The sequence below is a fragment of the Salvelinus alpinus genome, chromosome 2 (assembly GCF_045679555.1).
Source record: "Salvelinus alpinus chromosome 2, SLU_Salpinus.1, whole genome shotgun sequence".
Classification (NCBI taxonomy): Eukaryota; Metazoa; Chordata; class Actinopteri; order Salmoniformes; family Salmonidae; genus Salvelinus; species Salvelinus alpinus.
Window position 1 is genome coordinate 102295608 of NC_092087.1, and position 19833 is coordinate 102315440.

The 19833-nt window shown below is 39.6% G+C and overlaps 1 protein-coding gene and 1 pseudogene across 1 annotated transcript in view; one reads left to right on the plus strand and one right to left on the minus strand.

Annotated features, from left to right (window-relative positions):
• The window catches only part of LOC139547632 (zinc finger protein 271-like), a 271214-nt gene that overhangs the window by 57754 nt on the left and 193627 nt on the right, over positions 1–19833 (minus strand). The window lies entirely within an intron of this gene.
• On the plus strand, positions 3438–11032 carry LOC139547233 (zinc finger protein 135-like; annotated as a pseudogene).

A 19833-nucleotide genomic window follows, 5' to 3' on the forward strand; every position in this document is an offset into this window, starting at 1 on the left:
AATTTTTACCCCTGATCTGGAGTCTGTTTTTAAGGCGACAGTGAATGCTATGAAGAAACCGACACTGCCTACGTCTTCCTCTGGGTGTCTGTACGTCATCACGTTTTGAATGGAGTCTATTGCACAATCCCAGCCATTATAAAACCACAAAATGTATAGGGACCGCCCTTTCTCGTCGCGCGCCTGAAGCGTGAAGGACATCGGACTTGCCTCATTCCAAATCCTTGTCTAACCAGCAATATTTCTCCGGTCATGTTTTCAGTCGTTATAGTTGTTAAAAACATCATAATGTAGTTAATTTGAACCGTTTTATAGCAATTTATATCCGTTTAGTGCGATTTTGAGGAATTTCTTTGTTGTGCACTCTGAAACTTTGGACACGTTTTGGGGTCCCGTTCGATCGTTAGTGGATATTTCGAAGGACAGAGGACATCTATCGACCAAAAGACGTTTATAACATAGAAAGGATACATTGCCCAAGAATATGATGGAAGATCAGCTCAAAGTAAGCAATATTTAATATGATAAATCGATGTTCTGTCGAAATATTTTAAACGCATATTTCGCCATTTTGTTTGGTATAGCTTCACTTGGCGAACCCTGTATTGAAAAGTAAGGATAATTTTAAAAATGTAAATCAGCAGTTGCATTAAGAACTAATTTGTCTTTCGATTCCTGTCAACCCTGTATTTTTTAGTCAAGTATATGATTAGCTTTCAATTAAACTAGATCACTCTGATAGATGACGTCAGACATATTGAGGCTTGATTTCCTAGTATTTTTATTGTGTAACCACGGTTTTGTATGGCTAAATATGCACCTTTTCGAACAAACTGTATATGTATGTTGTAAAATGATGTTACAGGAGTGTCATCGGAAGAATTCTGAGAAGGTTAGTGAAAAAATTAATATATTTTGGCGGTGATTACGTTATAGCGCTCTTTGGCTGGAATCGATGCTCTGGTAACGTTTGCACATGTGGTATGCTAACTTATCGATTTATTGTGTTTTCGCTGAAAAACGCTTAGAAAATCTGAAATATGGTCTGAAATCACAAGAACTGGGTCTTTCCATTGCTATGCTTTGTCTATTTTTATGAAATGTTTTATGATGAGTAAATTGGTCATACACGTTGCTCTATCTAGTAATTCTAGTCGATTTGTGATGGTCGGTGCAATTGTAAACTGTGATTTCTACCTGAAATATGCACTTTTTTCTAACAAAAACTATCCTATACCATGAATATGTTATCAGACTGTCATCTGATGTTTTTTTTTATAGGTTATTGGCTATCAATATCTTAGTTGAGCCGAATTGGTGATAGCACCTGAAGGAGTAAGAAACTGATGGAGTTAGAATAGTGGTGTATTTTGCTAACGTGTTTAGCTAATAGATTTACATATTTTGTCTTCCCTGTAAAACATTTTAAAAATCTGAAATGGTGGCTTTATTCACAAGATCTGTATCTTTCATCTGGTGTCTTGGACTTGTGATTTAATGATATTTAGATGCTACTATCTACTTGTGAAGCTATGCTAGCTATGCTAATCAGTGTGTGGGGGGGGTGGGGGGTGATCCCGGACCCGGGGTAGAGGCTCGTGAAAGGTTAATCAATTTCCTCTACAGTCTCATTCTGAACATCGCATAATCCGGGAATCTGCACAAACCCGAGTCCCACCAATGAGTTCGTACCACACCAATTTTAGTTGACTATTTATTTACTAGAAAGCTAAAATGATAATAGAAGATACGCATAAACAAAAACACAGTCTAGGCTGTTGATTAGAACTTAGTACAACGGGCCAACACACTCTGACGCGTGTTCCCCAAAATGGGGATTTAAAAGAGAGAAAAAGAGAAAGTACACGAGAGAAATATACATTTGGGTGCATTTGTCAGCTATGCTTATTTGAACCCTGACCTTGCCCCGAACTGCCGCTCTTATGGGTCAGAATATAATGATGTAATTACGTGTTGAAGGTCTCCGCTGTGGGTCTCTCCGCGTGGGCCGTTTAGGCTTCAAGAAATGACGCACTTCTCGGGTGCAACTCTCTGGTTGTCCTCACGATGTCAGTGTCCTTTTTGCTTAGTGGTCTGATTCCTCACCCTTGTTCTGAAAGGGTTCTTCTGAGGACAGCCAGCCCTGTAGCTCAGGGCTCACGGCGTAGGAATGAAAACAGTGTAGATACCACGATTCGATGGGGGGTTGAGACCGGGTGGTCCGGCTTGAATTCACCCGCTTAGATGCAGCTATTCATCCATAGCATGAGAAGAAAAGGATTCCTTTGTCTTCAACCTCGTGTTGTGTTTTGGGTTCGTTGACTACTCAGACCTTTGCTGCAGCTCGGGTCACTTAGTCTGATATGTTAATTCTTAACTCACATGTCTTATACCCTCGGGTCAGATGTGGGCGTAACCGCCTTTAGGGCAATTCTCTGGGCCTACCAAGTTATGAGGCAAGGTCTAGATTTTACTCAAATCCAATTTTAGACAACTAACTTCACATTTCATCTTTACCAAAACATTCTCTTTGATTTGAACATTTTCCACACAACGTACAATGTATAAACATCAAGCATATACTAGGAAAACTCTTAAAGTTACAATGTTTTCATAATGACGTCGTCCTTTAACCTTTAATAACAAAACAAAAATGACATAAATTTTCATATTCCATCTATCGTCATTACCACCATTGTGGCTGACGGAAACCATTGTTCCAAAGTCCATTTATTCCATGTTTAATGTTCTGAGGCCGGTTCTCCATAGTGAGAGGACAAAATAATTTTGTCTGTTGCCTAAGATTTACAATGGGTGTGAGGGGGTAAAAAAAAAACACATCTTCATACCCCTAGATCTCTCCTAAGTTGGGGGTGAGAGATAATCGGTACATGACACCTCATACAAGGCAGCATTATCATGAAGAGGTTTCATTCGGGTCTCTCTTTAAATAAACACTGTCTTTGGCAGGAGGAAAACCAAACTTCGAGGAACCACAGATGTCCAAACCAGCAAGACGACACCTCTGCTCCCAATGTGGAAAGAGTTTTAACCAGTTAGGAAGCCTGAAAGCTCATGAGCGAATACACACAGGAGCGAAGCCACACCATTGCGCCCAGTGTGGAAAGAGTTTTAACAAGTTAGGAAACATGAAATCCCATGAGCGAATACACACAGGGGAGAAGCCTTACCACTGCTCCCATTGTGGAAAGAGTTTCAGAGAGTCAGGAAAGCTGAACGCTCATAAGCGAATACACACAGGGGAAAAGCCTTACCGCTGCTCCGACTGCGGAAAGCGTTTTAACCATTCAGAAAAGCTGAAAGAACACATGAGACTGCACACAGGGGAGAACCCTTGCAAATGCTCAGACTGTGGGAAGACATATTACTCATCACGGTCACTTAAACGTCATGTGAGAATCCACACGGGAGAATAATTACTTCTCCTCGTTTGTAAATTCATGTTTCACATCACATTGACTTAAAATTCATTAGAGAACATACACAGTGCTCCAATTGTCTTATATTGTTGACTGATAATGTGTTTACTTGTTTATACCATATTAAATTGTACAAAGTAGTCTTAAACATATATTTGTATGTTTTTACGAGAAAACATGAAGTGAATATGGAGTCTGTCAGTTTGAATATAGAGTAGATCAGATTCCATGTGTTTAAATGGTCCTTTTTTAAACTCTGACTGTGTGTGTGTTTATCTGGGTGTGTCATTCCTCCAGCACTACAGATAGTACAGTGATATTTGGATGTGATGCATTTGCTCCATTGTTTACATTGGGGGGGAAAACAATTGAATCAATTTTAGAATAAATTGAATACTTAACGAATGCACGTGTGTGTATACTGAACCAAAATATAAACAACAATTTCAACGATTTACAGTTCATATAAGTCAGTCATTGTAAATAAATAAATTAGGCACTAATCTATGGACTTTACATAACTGGGCAGGGGCGCAGCCATTGGTGGGCCCTGGAGGGCATACGCCCACCCATTGCGGAGCCAGGCCCAGCCAATCAGAATGAGGTTTTCCCCACAAAAGGGCTTCATTACAAAGAGAAATACAAGTCGGGTGGCTGGTCTCAGACGATGTGGAGGTCCTTGGCTGGCGGCGTTATATGTGGTCTGTGGTTGTGAGGCCAGTTGGATGTACTGCCAAATTCTCTAAAACGACGTTGGAGGCGGCTTCTGGTAGAGAATTTAACATTCAATTATCTGGTAACAGCTCCAGTGGATATTCCTGCAGTCAGCATACCAATTGCACACTCCCTCAAAACTTGAGACATCTGTGGCATTGTGTTGTGATAAAACTGCACATTTTAGAGTGGCCTTTTATTGTCCCCAGCACAAGGTGCACCTGTGTAATGATCATGCTGTTCAGTCAGCTTCTTGATATGCCACACCTGTCAGGTGGATGAATTATCTTGGCAAAGAATAAATGTTAACTAACAGGGATGTAAAAAATTCTGCAATCTTTTTTTTTAGCTCATGAAACATCCAACACTTTACATGTTGCAATTATATTTTTGTTTATTGTAGTAACTATCAGTTTTAGGAAAAATATTTCAACTTATTTTTTAATTTACTCAATATATGACTTCAGCGATAGTCCACATGTTGAAAACCTGTAAACGTCTAAATAAGAAATTGGGCCATTTAAACATAAAATAAGTTAAGAAGTAATTTTGTGTGGAAGTCTAAAACTTGTTTTTACGTCGAAGACACAAAGAACATCAAAAAAATCTCCCCGTTGTCTAAAGTGTTCGACACCTGCTGTTTAAAACCTGTTGAGGATAGAGGGCGCTATTTACACTTTGGGGAAAAGTCGTGCCCAATTTAAACGGCCTCGTACTCTATTCTTGCTCGTACAATATGCATATTATTATTACTATTGGATAGAAAACACTCAAGTTTCTAAAACCGTTTGAATTATATCTGTGAGTAAAACAGAACTCATTTTGCAGCAAACTTCCTGTCAGAAAGTGAAAAATCTCAAATCGAGGCTCTGTTCTAGGGCCTGCCTATAACTGTGCTTGATATATATTAGTATACATGCACTTCATACGCCTTCCACTAGATGTCAACAGGCAGTGAGAGAAGAAATGGAGTGTATAACTTGATCTGAGGTCGAATAAAAGCTCTTGGCATGACGTGACACCAGTTTCCTGTTTTCTGGAGCGCGCGAGAAGGGACCTGGTATTGCCTTCTGAAAAGCTGTCGTTATAGACGACTAATATCTCCGGCTTTGATTTTATTTGATAAATGTGACAATATCATCGTAAAGTATGTTTTTTCAATATAGTTTTATCAGATTATTGAAATTTTTTCGGGACGTTAGGCGTGTTGCTTTGTCTGCGTTTGTTCACGAAGGAGAGCTTCGCGCCACTTTGCTAGCTTTCCGTGCTAATTGACTGCAGAAGAGGACATTCTAAAACCAAACAACGATTGTTCCCGACAAAGGACCCATTGTACAACATTCTGATGGAAGATCATCAAAAGTAGGACCCATTTTATGATGCTATTTCATATATCTGTCGTACATGTGTACTATTAGTTTGCGCCCAGATTTTGGGCACTCTCTCGCCATAACGTAAGCTGGATGTCGTAATGAAGTTATTTTTAGAACTCTAACACGGCGATTGCATTAAGAACTAGTGTATCTATAATTTCCTATACAACATGTATTTTTTAGTAACGTTTATGAATAGTTATTTGGTCAGAATTGGTGAGTGTCCTAAAAATATCTGGACTTTCTGGGAAAAAGATGCTACGTTAGCATGAAGGATGCTGGTCGCATCACAGCACAGGCATTCAAGAAGTCTTCAGCTCTAAATATGCACATTTTCGAACAAAACATAAGTGTATGTATAACCTGATGTTATAGGACTGTCATCTGATGAAGCTTGTCGAGGTTAGTCAAAAATTATATATCTTTTGCTGGTTTGTTACGATCGCTAGCTTTTGCTGCTGGTAAATGTCTTGTGTTTCTGGCTATTGTGGTAAGCTAATATAATGCTATATTGTGTTTTCGCTGTAAAACACTTAAAGAATCGGAAATATTGGCTGGATTCACAAGATGTTTGTCTTTAATTTGCTGTACACCATGTATTTTTCATAAATGTTTTAAGATGAGTATTTAGGTATTTCAATTTGGTCTCTGAAAAATGTCTGTGCTTTTATATTTGTATTTGGTGGTGAGCTAACATAAATATACGTGGTGTTTTCGCTGTAAAACATTTTAAAAATCGGACATGTTGGCTGGATTCACAAGATGTTTATCTTTCATTAGCTGTATTGGACTTGTTAATGTGTGAAAGTTAAATATTAAAAAAATATATTTTTTGAATTTCGCGCTCTGCCTTTTCAGTGGAATGTGGGAGGAGTGGCGCTAGAGGAACCCCTGTCCTAGACAGGTTAAGGAAGTGTGTAGGTCGCATTCTGTATCATACAGCTATGAAAGTTATATATTTAGAACCACCTGCTCAATTGGAATCCAGCGACGTCTGTGTCCTAGAACTGTTTAGTTTTTTGTGTTCGGACTGGTAAAACAGGATGAGTAAAATAAGTAATGTAAACATATCAGTAATTACCAGGAAGCTCTACATTTATTTTAAAATCACACTAAGATTGTTAAAACTGGCCTCAGGTTATTGAGGGATCTGATTAGGATTTGCCCTCATAGCAAGGTTGATTTATCATGTGGAGGTTTCATTCAGGTCTCTATTTTTTTAAAACACACTGTCTTTGGCAGGAGAAAGACCAGACTCAGAGGAACCAGAGCCAGGGATGTCCAAACCAGCAAGACGACACCAGTGCTCCCACTGTGGAAAGGGATGGAACCGATTATGGGACCTGAAACAACACAAGAGAATACACACAGGGGAGAAGCCTTACCACTGCTCCCAGTGTGGAAAGTGTTTTAAACAGTCAGGGGAGCTGAAACGGCATGAGAGAATACACACAGGGGAGAAGCCTTACCACTGCTCCCAGTGTGGAAAGAGTTTTAACGATTTAGGGAACCTGAATCGACATGAGAGAATACACACAGGGGAGAAGCCTTACCACTGCTCCCAGTGTGGAAAGTGTTTTAAACGGTCAGAGGACCTGGAACGACACGAGAGAATACACACAGGGGAGAAGCCTTACCACTGCTCCCAGTGTGGAAAGTGTTTTAAACAGTCAGGGGACCTGAAACGGCATGAGAGAATACACACAGGGGAGAAGCCTTACCACTGCTCCCAGTGTGGAAAGAGTTTTAGCGATTTAGGGAAACTGAATCGACATGAGAGAATACACACAGGGGAGAAGTCTTACCACTGCTCCCAGTGTGGAAAGAGTTTTAACCAGAAAGGAAACCTGAATGAACATGAGAGAATACACACAGGGGAGAAGCCTTACCACTGCTCCCAGTGTGGAAAGAGTTTTAACCATTTAGGGAACCTGAATCGACACGAGAGAATACACACGGGAGAAGGCTTACCACTGCTCCCAGTGTGGAAAGAGTTTTAACTATTTAGGTAACCTGAAACTGCATGAGAGAATACACACAGGGGAGAAGCCTTACCACTGCGCCCAGTGTGGAAAGTGTTTCGACCAGTTAGGGCAGCTGAAACGGCATGAGAGAATTCACACAGGGGAGAAGCCTTACCACTGCTCCCAGTATGGAAAGAGTTTTACCCGGTTATGGAACTTGAAAAGTCATGAGAGAATACACACACAAGGGAGAAGCCTTACCACTGCTCCCAGTGTGGAAAGAGTTTTAAACACAAAAGCAACCTGAACCAACACAAGAAACACATGAGACTGCACACAGAGGAGAAGGCTTACAAAAGCCCAGGCTGTGGGAAAACATATTACTCATAACAGTCACTTAAACGTCATTAGAGAATCCACTCAGGAGAGAGAAATTACTTCTCTTTGCGTGTATATTGATATTTCACATCTGACTGATAATGTGTTTACCTGTTTTTACCATATGAAATTGCTTCTTCCAATTATTGATAAACCTGTACCTGTTAAAATACTGACTGCTAGAGCTGTTAAGGCTACATGGATTGATGAGGAAATGGCCATCTGTATGGTTGAAGGAGATGGGTTAAAAGGAGTGGCTAATAAGTCTGGCTGGCTTACGTACTGCAAATTGAGAAATGATGTGACCAAACTCAACAAAAAGAATAAACTTTATTATGAATACTAGATCAATGATATAAAGAATGATTGATATTAACTTGTTAAAAAACATAATGAAAGAAAAGCAGTGCAAGTATTGAATGTTGTAAAGTTATTGTGGGAGAGGTGGAAAAATTGTTATCGATCAATAATGACAAACCTCCTGGCATTGACAACTTAGATGGAAAGCTACTGAGGACGGTAGCTGACTCTTTAGCCACTCCTATCTGTCATATTTTTAATCTGAGTCTAGAGGAAAGTCTTTGTCCTCAGGCCTGGAGGAAAGCCAAAGTAATTCCACTACCCAAGAGTGGTAGAGCGGCCTTTACTGGTTCTAACAGCAGACCTATAAGCTTGCTGCCAGCTCTTAGCAAACTGTTGGAAAAAATTGTGTTTGACCAAATACAATGCTATTTCTCTGTAAACAAATGAACAACAGACTTTCAGCATGCTTATAGAGAAGGGCACTCAACATGTACGCACTGACACAAATGGCTGATGATTGTGCAGATTTCAGTGCAGGTTTTTCATATTATTGACCATAACCTGTTGTTTAAAAATGTCTGTGCTATGGCTTTTCAACCTCTGCCATATCGTGGATTCAGTGCTATCTACCTAATAGAACTCAGAGGGTTTTTAATGGAAGCTTCTCTAATGTCAAACATGTAAAGTACTGCAGGGCAGCTCTCTAGGCCCTCTACTCTTTTCTATTCTTACCAATGACCTGCCACTGACATTAAACAACGCATGTGTGTCCATGTAGGCTGATTATTCAACCATATACGCATCAGCAACCACAGCTAATGATGTCACTGAAACACTTAACAAAGATTTGCAGTCTGTTTTGGAATGGGTGGCCAGTAATAAACTGGTACTGAACATCTCTAAAACTAAGAGCATTGTATTTGGTACATATTATTCCTTAAGTTCTAGACCTCAGCTGAATCTGGTAATGAATTGTGTTGCTGTTGAACAAGTTGAGGAGACTAAATTACTTGGCATTACCTTAGATTTTTTTTTTTTTTTTTTTTTTACCGTTATTTTACCAGGTAAGTTGACTGAGAACACGTTCTCATTTGCAGCAACGACCTGGGGAATAGTTACAGGGGAGAGGAGGGGGATGAATGAGCCAATTATAAACTGGGGATTATTAGGTGACCATGATGGTTTGAGGGCCAGATTGGGAATTTAGCCAGGACACCGGGGTTAACACCCCTACTCTTACGATAAGTGCCATGGGATCTTTAATGACCTCAGAGAGTCAGGACACCCGTTTAACGTCCCATCCGAAAGACGGCACCCTACACAGAGCAGTGTCCCCAATCACTGCCCTGGGGCATTGGGATATTTTTTAGACCAGAGGAAAGAGTGCCTCCTACTGGCCCTCCAACACCACTTCCAGCAGCATCTGGTCTCCCATCCAGGGACTGACCAGGACCGACCCTGCTTAGCTTCAGAAGCAAGCCAACAGTGGTATGCAGGGTGGTATGCTGCTGGCTGGTCTAGCCTCAAAGAGATGGTCTGCTTTTTTGACACCACACTCCAAAAAGCAAGTTCTGCAGGCTCTAGTTTTGTCTAATCTTGATTATTGTCCAGTCGTGTGGTCCAGTGCTGCAAGGAAAGACCTAGTAAAGCTGCAGCTGGCCCAGAACAGAGCGGCACGTTTTGCTCTTAATTGTAATCAGAGGGCTGATATTAATACTATGCATGCCAGTCTCTCTTGGCTAAGAGTTGAGGAGAGACTGACTGCATCACTTCTTCTTTTTATAAGAAACATGAATGTGTTGAAAATCCCAAATTGTTTGCATAGTCTGTAAGGGAATTCTGCCCTATGTGCACAGAAGAGACCACAGGAAATCCGTATTTGATCAGAGCTTAGTTTGTTTAATAAGGATTGCAACCCGGAGTTTACACTTACAGCAATTTGTAAGCAAGACACTCAGTTCAAAAGATGGTGTTTTCCCTTTTTATCCCCTACTGAGGATCACCCCGCCCAGGGTGATGTCCCTTAAATTTAACACCATATAACCTCATAATTAATAGTTGCTAATACAAAGATGTCTCTGCCAGGCAGAGTTCAGCTTATTGCGTTATTGGCAGTTAGTTTCCCAATCACTCTTCCCCTTATTGCTATCATGTCAGACTGGAAGTAAGACTGGAACATAGTATCAACAGGAACTCTTAGTTCCCTTTATCCATCTGTTAACTAAAATATAGTTTCAACACGCAGACATCTGACTTTGTACAGTTGACCTTTTCATGCACTTGCAAGGTGTCAACCACTGATTCTTAATCTCAAGTTTAAGCAACACAAGAATCATTGTACTTTTGTCATCACAGGTGTTCCTATAATGTACAGATATCATCAAAGTTCTTACAAGTCAACTTACACACAGCTCTGACACACACACTTATCCCACCAGACATGCCACCGGGGGTCTTTTCACAGTCCCCAAGTTTCCAGAACAAATTCAAGAAAGCGTACAGTATTATATAGGGCCCTTATTGCATGGAACTTCCTTCCATCTCATATTGCTCAAATAAACAGCAAACCTGGTTTCAAAAAACAGATCAAGCAACACCTCGCGGCACAACCCCTCTCCCCTATTTGACCTAGATAGTTTGTGTGTATGCATTGATATGTAGGCTACGTGTGCCTTTTACAAAATGTATGTAGTTCTGTCCTTGAGCTGTTCTTGTCTATTGATGTGCTGTATTCTGTGTCATGTTTTGTGTGGACCCCAGGAAGAGTAGCTGCTGCTTTTGCAACAGCTAATGGGGATCCTGATAAAATACTAAACTCTGTTATTCTCTGTGAGCTCAGTAATAAAGAATCTTGGTTTGACTTGGATTCCAGCAGTTCCTTATATTATAATATCCACCACAACTCACCCACAGATTGCTGTTTATCATTGTCTCAATGAAGACTTCCTCATTCCACTTTCCTGGGGTCATTTACAAGCCTCCCACTGGTTAAAACCTGTTATGGCTGCAGTAACTATTGAGTAACTGGAAAGAGGGGCCCATTTTCAAACGGCCTCGTACTCAATTCTTGCTCGTACAATATGCATATTATTATTACTATTGGATAGAAAACACTCTCTAGTTTCTAAAACCGTTTGAATTATTTCTCTAAGTGAAACAGAACTCTTTTTACAGCCCATTTCCTATCCGGAAGTGAGATTTCCAAAAGCGAGGTCTCTCTTCAAGAGCTTGTCTATAAAAGGGCATGTCACTTAGGACTGTAGAAACACGTCATACACCTTCCCCTGGGTGTCAAGCGGAAGTGAGAGCAGAAATGAGTTGATTATCTTGTTCAGAGATTGAATACACCCTCTTGGAATGAGAGGTCCGCCATAAACATTTTTTCGAGAGCGCGAAGTAGGACCTGGAATCACCTTCTGGAAACGCGTCGTTATGGCCGAATACACTCTCCGGCTCCGGCATGTCACAATATCATCCTAAAGTATGTTTTCTTTAATATAGTTTTATTAAATTATTGAAATTTATTCGGGAGTTTTAGCATGATGCGTTGTATGACTTCGCTCAGGAAGGAGAGGTTAGCGTCGCATGGCCAGTGTGCTTGCTAATTCAAGAGGGAAAGAGTTCGTTCTGAATCCAAACAAAGACTCTGTACGGTTCTGTACAACATTCTGATGGAAGATCAACAAAGGTAGGACCCAATTTGGGATGCTATTTCATATATCTGTCGAACTGTGCTATCGCTACCGATTACATGGAATCAATGCTGTTGTGTGTTAGCTATTGTAGTAAGCTAATATAACGATATATTGTGTTTTCGCTGTAAAACACTTAAAAAATCGGAAATATTGGCTGTATTCACAAGATCTTAGTCTTTCATTTGCTATCCACCATATATTTTTCTGAAATGTTTTATGATGAGTAATTAGGTAGTTGACGTTGGTGTCTGTAATTACTCTGGTTGCTTCAGTGCTATTTCTGACGGTAGCTGTGATGGTAGCATCAATGTAAAACTGATTTATACCTCAAATATGCAAATTTTTCGAACAAAACATAGATTTATTGTGTAACATGTTATAGGACTGTCATCTGAGGGAGTTGTTTCTAGGTTAGTTTGGTTGGTTCTAGGTTAGTTAGGTTGGCGTTGTGCATGCTACCTGCATGCTACATGTGCTGTGAAAAATGTCTGTCCTCTTTTTTATTTGGTGGTGAACTAACATAAATATACGTGGTGTTTTCGCTGTAAAACATTTTAAAAATCGGACATGTTGGCTGGATTCACAAGATGTTTATCTTTCAAAGGCTGTATTGGACTTGTTAATGTGTGAAAGTTAAATATTTAAAAAAAAATAGATTTTGAATTTCGCGCCCTGCACTTGAGCTGGATGTTGTCATAAGTGTACCGGTGTCGGGCTTGCAGCCCTAACAGGTTGCTTCCACGTCAAATTAAAAAACATCCATAACATTGATGAACCTTCACTATGTTCATGCCTATACTAGTAACATTAACTCTTCTCTATTGTTATTCTCAATGACCTTTCTGGCCATATGAAATCCTAGCTAAATATAATGTTGCCGGAAGTTTTCATGTCTGGTTATGCAAACATTTGTTTATTCAATTCTATTTCTCATTAACCTCTTTGGGCTAGGGGGCGGTATTTTGACGTCCGGATGAAAGCGTTCCCAAAGTAAACTGCCTGCTACTCAGGCCCAGAAGCTATGCATATGCATATAATTAGTAGATTTGGATAGAAACCACTCCAAAGTTTCTAAAACTGTTAAAATAATGTCTGTGAGTATAACAGAACTGAAATGGCAGGCGAAACCCCGAGGACAAACCCCCACCCAAAAAAAATCCTACCACTGATTTCAATGGCGTGCACTATTATAATAAGGTGAAATCCTCCCGGATTGCAGTTCCTAGGGCTTCCACTAGATGTCAACAGTCTTTAGAAAGAGTTTCAGGCTGTTTCTTTGGAAAATTAGGGAGAAGTTGTAGTTTTTCTAAGTGGCTCCCATTTTGGCTGTAGTGTTTCCAATGCGCGTGGAGGAAAGCGCGTTCTTTGTTATTTATCATACAATTGTCCGTCTTAAATGTTATTGTTTATTTGCGTATTAGGGTACCTAACGTTTGATTATAAACTTTGATTGACTTGTTTGGATAAGTTTATTGGTAACGTTTGGGATTCATTTTGTATGCATTTTGAAGGAGGAAAACAGAGTGGATTATTGACTGAAGTTTTTATGGATATAAAGAAGGACTTTATCGAACAAAAGGACCATTTGTAACGTAACTGGGACCTTTTCGAGTGCCAACAGAAGAAGATCTTCAAAGGTAAGGCATATATTATATCGCTATTTCTGACTTTCGTGTCGCAACTCCCTGGTTGAAAATGATTTGTTATTTATTTGTATGCGGGGCGCTGTCCTCAGATAATCGCATGGTTTGCTTTCGCCGTAAAGACTTTTTGAAATCTGACACCCTGGCTGGATTAACAAGAATTTAAGCTTTATTTTGATGTATAACATATATTTTCAAGAATGTTAAATATTTGAATTTGGTATTTTTTAATTTCGCGTTCTGCAATTTCACCGGATGTTGGCCAGATGGGACGCTAGCTTCCCAACTACCCCAACTACCCCAACTACCCCAACTACCCCAACTACCCCAACTACCCCAACTACCCCAAAGAGGTTTTAAGATGAATGTTGTTTTAATTCTATATGGGTCATGCATTGCTTTGGTCATGTGTTCTCTTATGGGTCAATGATTTTAATTAGAATATAGCAATGAGGCTTTCTCCTCAATCACTTACAGTTTCTTTGGAAAGTATTCAGAACCCTTGACTTTTTTCACGTTTTGTTACGTTACAGCCTTATTAAAAAATGGATTAACTTCTTGTCAATATGGGGGCGCTGTTTCCACTTTGGAAAAAATCGTTCCCAAATTAAACTGCCTCGTACTCTATTCTAGATCGTACAATATGCATATTATTATTACTATTGGATAGAAAACACTCAAGTTTCTAAAACTGTTTGAATTATATCTGTGAGTAAAACAGAACTCATTTTGCAGCAAACTTCCAGACAGGAAGTGAAAAATCTGAAAACGACGCTCTGTTCCAGGGCCTGCCTATTGAATTGCCTTATATTTATGGATATGCATGCACTGCATACGCCTTCCACTAGATGTCAACAGGCAGTGGAAGGTGGAATGAGGTGTCTAGCTTGATCTGAGGTCGAACAAGAGCTCTTGGAATGACGTGTCCAGAATTTCCTTTCTCTACCTAGGCGCGGGAAGCACCTCCCTATTGTCTTATGATAAGCGTTCGGTATACACGGCTAATATCTCCGGCTTTGTTTTTATTTGATACATATTAGAAAAACATCATAAAGTAGGTTTTTTCAACCGAGTTTCAATAGTTTATTTAACGTTTAATGGGACTTTTGGAGTTTTCCGTTCTCTGCGTTGAGAGAAATTTGGAACGTCATCAACATTGGCTAGCCTTGTGGAGCGAATTCGACAGGAGAGAAGGACATTCTAAAACCAAACAACGATTTATTCTGGACAAAGGACTCCTTGTACAAGATTCTGATGGAAGCTCAGCAAAAGTAAGAACAATTTATGATGTTATTTCGTATTTCTGTGGAAAAAATTTTGTCCTATTATCCGCCCTTTTTGCGGGCGCTGTCTCGCTATAACGTAAGCTGTTTGTTATGGTAAAGTTATTTTAAAAAATCTAACACGGCGGTTGCATTAAGAACTAGTGTATCTTTCATTTGCTGTCCAACATGTATTTTTTTGTAAAGTTTATGATGAGTTCTTTGGTCAGATTAGGTGAGTGTCCAAAATAGCTCTGGAAAATTTGGTGAATCGATGCTACATATTCACAATGTATAACCACGGTTTGCAGCTCTAAATATGCACATTTTCAAACAAAACATAAGTGTATGTATAACCTGATGTTATAAGACTGTCATCTGATGAAGTTGGTCAAGGTTAGTGATTAATTTTATATCTTTTGCTGGTTTTTGCGATCGCTACCTTTTGCTGCTAATAAATGCATTTGTGTGTTTGGCTATTGTGGTAAGCTAATATAATGCTATATTGTGTTTTCGCTGTAAAACACTTAAAAAAACGGAAATATTGGCTGGATTCACAAGATGTTTATCTTTCATTTGCTGTACACCATGTATTTTTCATAAATGTTTTATGATGAGTATTTAGGTATTTCACCTTTGCTCTCTGTAATTATTCTGGCTGCTTTGGTGATATTTTTGATAGTAGCTGCAATGTAAAACTATGATTTATACCTCAAATATGCACATTTTCGAACAAAACATAAATGTATTGTATAACATGTTATAAGACTGTCATCTGATGAAGTTGTTTCTTGGTTAGTGACTAATTATATCTCTATTTGGTCGGTTTTGTGATAGCTACCTATGCGGTAAAAAAAATGTGAAAATATGCAGTTGAGTCTTTTGCTATTGTGGTTAGCTAATAGAAATACATATTGTGTTTTCGCTGTAAAACATTTTAAAAATCGGAAATGATGGCTGGATTCACAAGATGTTTATCTTTCATTTGCTGTATTGGACTTGTGATTTCATGAAAATTATATTATATGATATCCCTGTCCTGTTAGGCTAGGCTAGATTGGAGTCCACCTGTGGTAAATTCAATTGATTGGACATGATTTGGAAAGGCACATACCTGTCTATATAAGGTTCCACAGTTGACAGTGCATGTCAGAGCAAAAACCTAGCCATGAGGTTGAAGGAATTGTCCGTAGAGCTCCTGGACAGGATTGTGTTGAGGCACAGATCTGGGGAAGGGTACCAAAACATTTCTGCAGCATTGAAGGCCCCTGATTTATCCCCCTGCAGTAAAAGGTTATTCATGGAGTAAAATGATCTGTTTAAGTCATTAGTAAAGGGCACATCGTTAAGAATACAGTTATCTTTTTTTGTTGTTTTGTGGTCTATATCCTGTCAATCATTTATTCCTTCATAAACAGAAAACATATGTGTACCTCAACACAACATGTGTTCAAGGGCCCCTCTAGGTTCACAACCTCTTGACCATTACATCTGGATAGCTGACAACTATTTTTTAAAGGGTAAAAGTGATCTGTTTAGGTCGTCAGTAAAGGAAGCATAGTTAAAGAGTACAATGACCCTTTCAAAGAGGATGGTGTGAGGCCTCTGGGGCATTTTTGAGGGGGTTGACTGAGACATCCCTCGGACACTCTTTTATGGGGGGGTAAAATGTATCTGTTTAGGTCATCAGTAAAGGGGACATCTTAATATTACAATGACCCTTTCAAAGACAGAGACATCCCCCGGACATCTCCCCTATAACTATTTTTGAAAGGGTAAAAATGATCTGTTTAGGTCGTTAGTAAAACATATGTTTTGAAAGACACCTGGGGGTCCAGGTTGTTAGTTATTTTGTGTACATATAGTTCCCCTGTGTGCAAGAGCCCCCCCTAGATTCTCAACTTCTTGACCCTTAACATTCCCAGCCAAGGGGAGAGAGAGAGAAAGATTTAATTAATTGAAAATAAATTAAATTTTCTTTCAAACATTTTATTTTTTTCAAAAACTTTAGTACAGACAAACATACATAATACAATTATTAAAGTTTACTATGTACTATTAAATACTAAATTATGTCACTAATGTTTTATTACTAAAGAACTTTATATAAATCACACATGTTGTTATTATTACATGTAGAAACACCACGTGACAACAACATGGTAGCAACCCCACATAACAACAACATGGTAGCAACACAACATGGTAGCAACACCACATGACAACAACATGGTAGCAACACCACATGACAACAACATGGTAGCAACACAACATGACAACAACACCACATAACAACAACATGGTAGCAACACAACATGGTTGCAACACCACATGACAACAACATGGTGGCAACACAACATGACAACAACATGGTTGCAACACCACATGACAACAACATGGTGGCAACACAACATGACAACAACATGGTAGCAACCAACATGGTTGCAACACAACATGACAACAACATGGTGGCAACACAACATGGTTGCAACACCACATGACAACAACATGGTAGCAACACAACATGGTTGCAACACAACATGACAACAACACGGTGGCAACACAACATGGTTGCAACACCACATGACAACAACATGGTGGCAACACAACATGACAACTACATGGTTGCAACACCACATGACAACAACATGGTGGCAACACCACATGACAACAACATGGTGGCAACACAACATGACAACAACATGGTAGCAACACAACATGGCGGAAACACAACATGGCAGCAACACAACATGACACAACATGGTAGCAACACAACATGGCGGAAACACAACATGGCAGCAACACAACATGACACAACATGGTAGCAACACAACATGGCGGAAACACAACATGGTAGCAACACAACATGGTAGCAACACAACATGGCGGCAACACAACATGGTAGCAACACAACATGGTACAAACATTATTTGGCACAGACAAGAGCACAAAGGCAAGAAGGTAGAGACAACAATACATCACGCGAAGCAGCCACAAGTGTCAGTAAGAGTGCCCATGAGTGAGTCCTTGAATGAAGAGATGGAGATAAAACTGTCCAGTTTGAGTGTTTCTTGCAGCTTGTTCCCGTCGCTAGCTGCAGCGAACTGAAAAGAGGAGCGACCCAGGGATGTGTGTGCTTTGGGGACCTTTAACAGAATGTGACTGGCAGAATGGGTGTTGTATGTGGAGGATGAGGGCTGCAGTAGATATCTTAGATAGGGGTTAATGAGGCCTAAGAGGGTTTTATAAATAAGCATTAAACCAGTGGGTCTTGCGACTGGTATACAGAGATAACCAGTTTACAGAGGAGTATAGAGTGCAGTGAGGTGTCCTATAAGGAGCATTGGTGGCAAATCTGATGGCCGAATGGTAAAGAACATCTTGCCGCTCAATGTATCCTACCATGACTATATTCAACCCAGCTCCATGTGTTGCCACTATCATGTATCCTACCATTACTATATCCAACCCAACTCCATGTGTTGCCACTATCATGTATCCTACTTGGCTGAAGCTTTGATCCAGTGGAAGAAGTATTGAGGAGCAGGGAGGTTAAAGGTCACTTCAGGATACAGCTGTTACTCTACACTATCCCTAGATAATCCAGTAATGAGAGAAACTGAATAGAATATTTAGGGCCCTATCAAATCCATTTTCTTTTCTTTTTTTAACCTAATTCCATTTTCTCCATTTAGTTTTTCCAGGTTTCAGATTTGTCCCTGTTTTTTTCTCTAAATCACACTGTTAATAGAAAAACAACAACAAGTCCACAACAATACTTAAACCACATCAGGAGACCACTTTTGAAGTCTGAGAAAAATCTAAGAAATTTTCATTTTTGTGTGTAGATACCCTTGAATTCAAGTGGCACCAGCAAGAGCCTTGCTTGGTTGGTGGTGTCTCTGTAGCACACATGTGATTGCAGAGTCTGCTGAACAAATCACAACTGAATTGATGCAAATAATCATGATATCATTCTGCCAAGTAGGCATAGACTACTTTGTAGTTAACATTTAATTGACAAGGTTTTTGGGGAAAGCTTTTTCATCAACCAGAAGATGGTTGTCATTAGCATCATCACCCAACAGCTAAACATAATGGTAGACAAATGCACTCAGACAGGGGGATTTCAGTGCTGTTTCCTCTTCAGAAAGTTGAAGGAAAATACAAATCACTTAGGCTAATTTAGACGACTTGCAGGCAGTGGGTTCAGAATAACTATGACATAAAATGAAAACTCTTTAATCTGTCACCTAATCCTACCTAATGGGCAGGTCAGCCCTGGAGGAAAGTATTGGCTGTAAGAAGTAAGAGAAAACATAACATCTGTTTTTTTATTTTTTATTACCTCTCATGACATTGCTTGCAAGAATAAACATTGTAATTAATATTTTTCCAATCTGCGTTACCCACTCCAGTCAGCAGATGGCGATTTGAGTCTTTCAGGTGATGCTGCTTGCGTGACGTATAATCTAGTGGACGGAACTGGAGTCTTCTTCAACAGCGACAAAAGGCTTCTGATTCAATCAACGTGTGATTTCCATGCGAACCTAAAACCCGAAACATTGAAGCGCTTTAGACCAATCTTGTGTATATTACTCTTAGTGTTTTGAATATAATTCTGTTTACTTATCTACTAGTTCATTTAAATGTAATTTGCTTGTTAAATTAGCAAATATGGTAAATTGATAATGCACTAGGCTAATCGACCGGAGCATGAGTTCACTAAGCTCGACGGAGAAAGAAGCTCTGATGAAAGGAGAGGAAGAAGCTTTCAGGATGAGGAAGAGGAAACTATCACATTGAAAGAAGAAGAGGAGGATGTTACAGTGAAAGAGGAAGATGGGAAAGAGGTTGTCGGAGTGGAAGAGGAGGAGGTAGTAACTTTCAGAATCAAAAAGGAGGAAGATGCCGTAACATTGAAAGAAGAGAATGAAGTGAAAGAAGAGGAAGAACCTTTTGGAGTAAAAGAGGAAGCGGAGGCTGTCTCAATAAAAGAGGAGGAAGACGTTTTGGGAGTGAAAAAGGAGGAGGCTGAAGATCAGATTACAACCAGTGAGT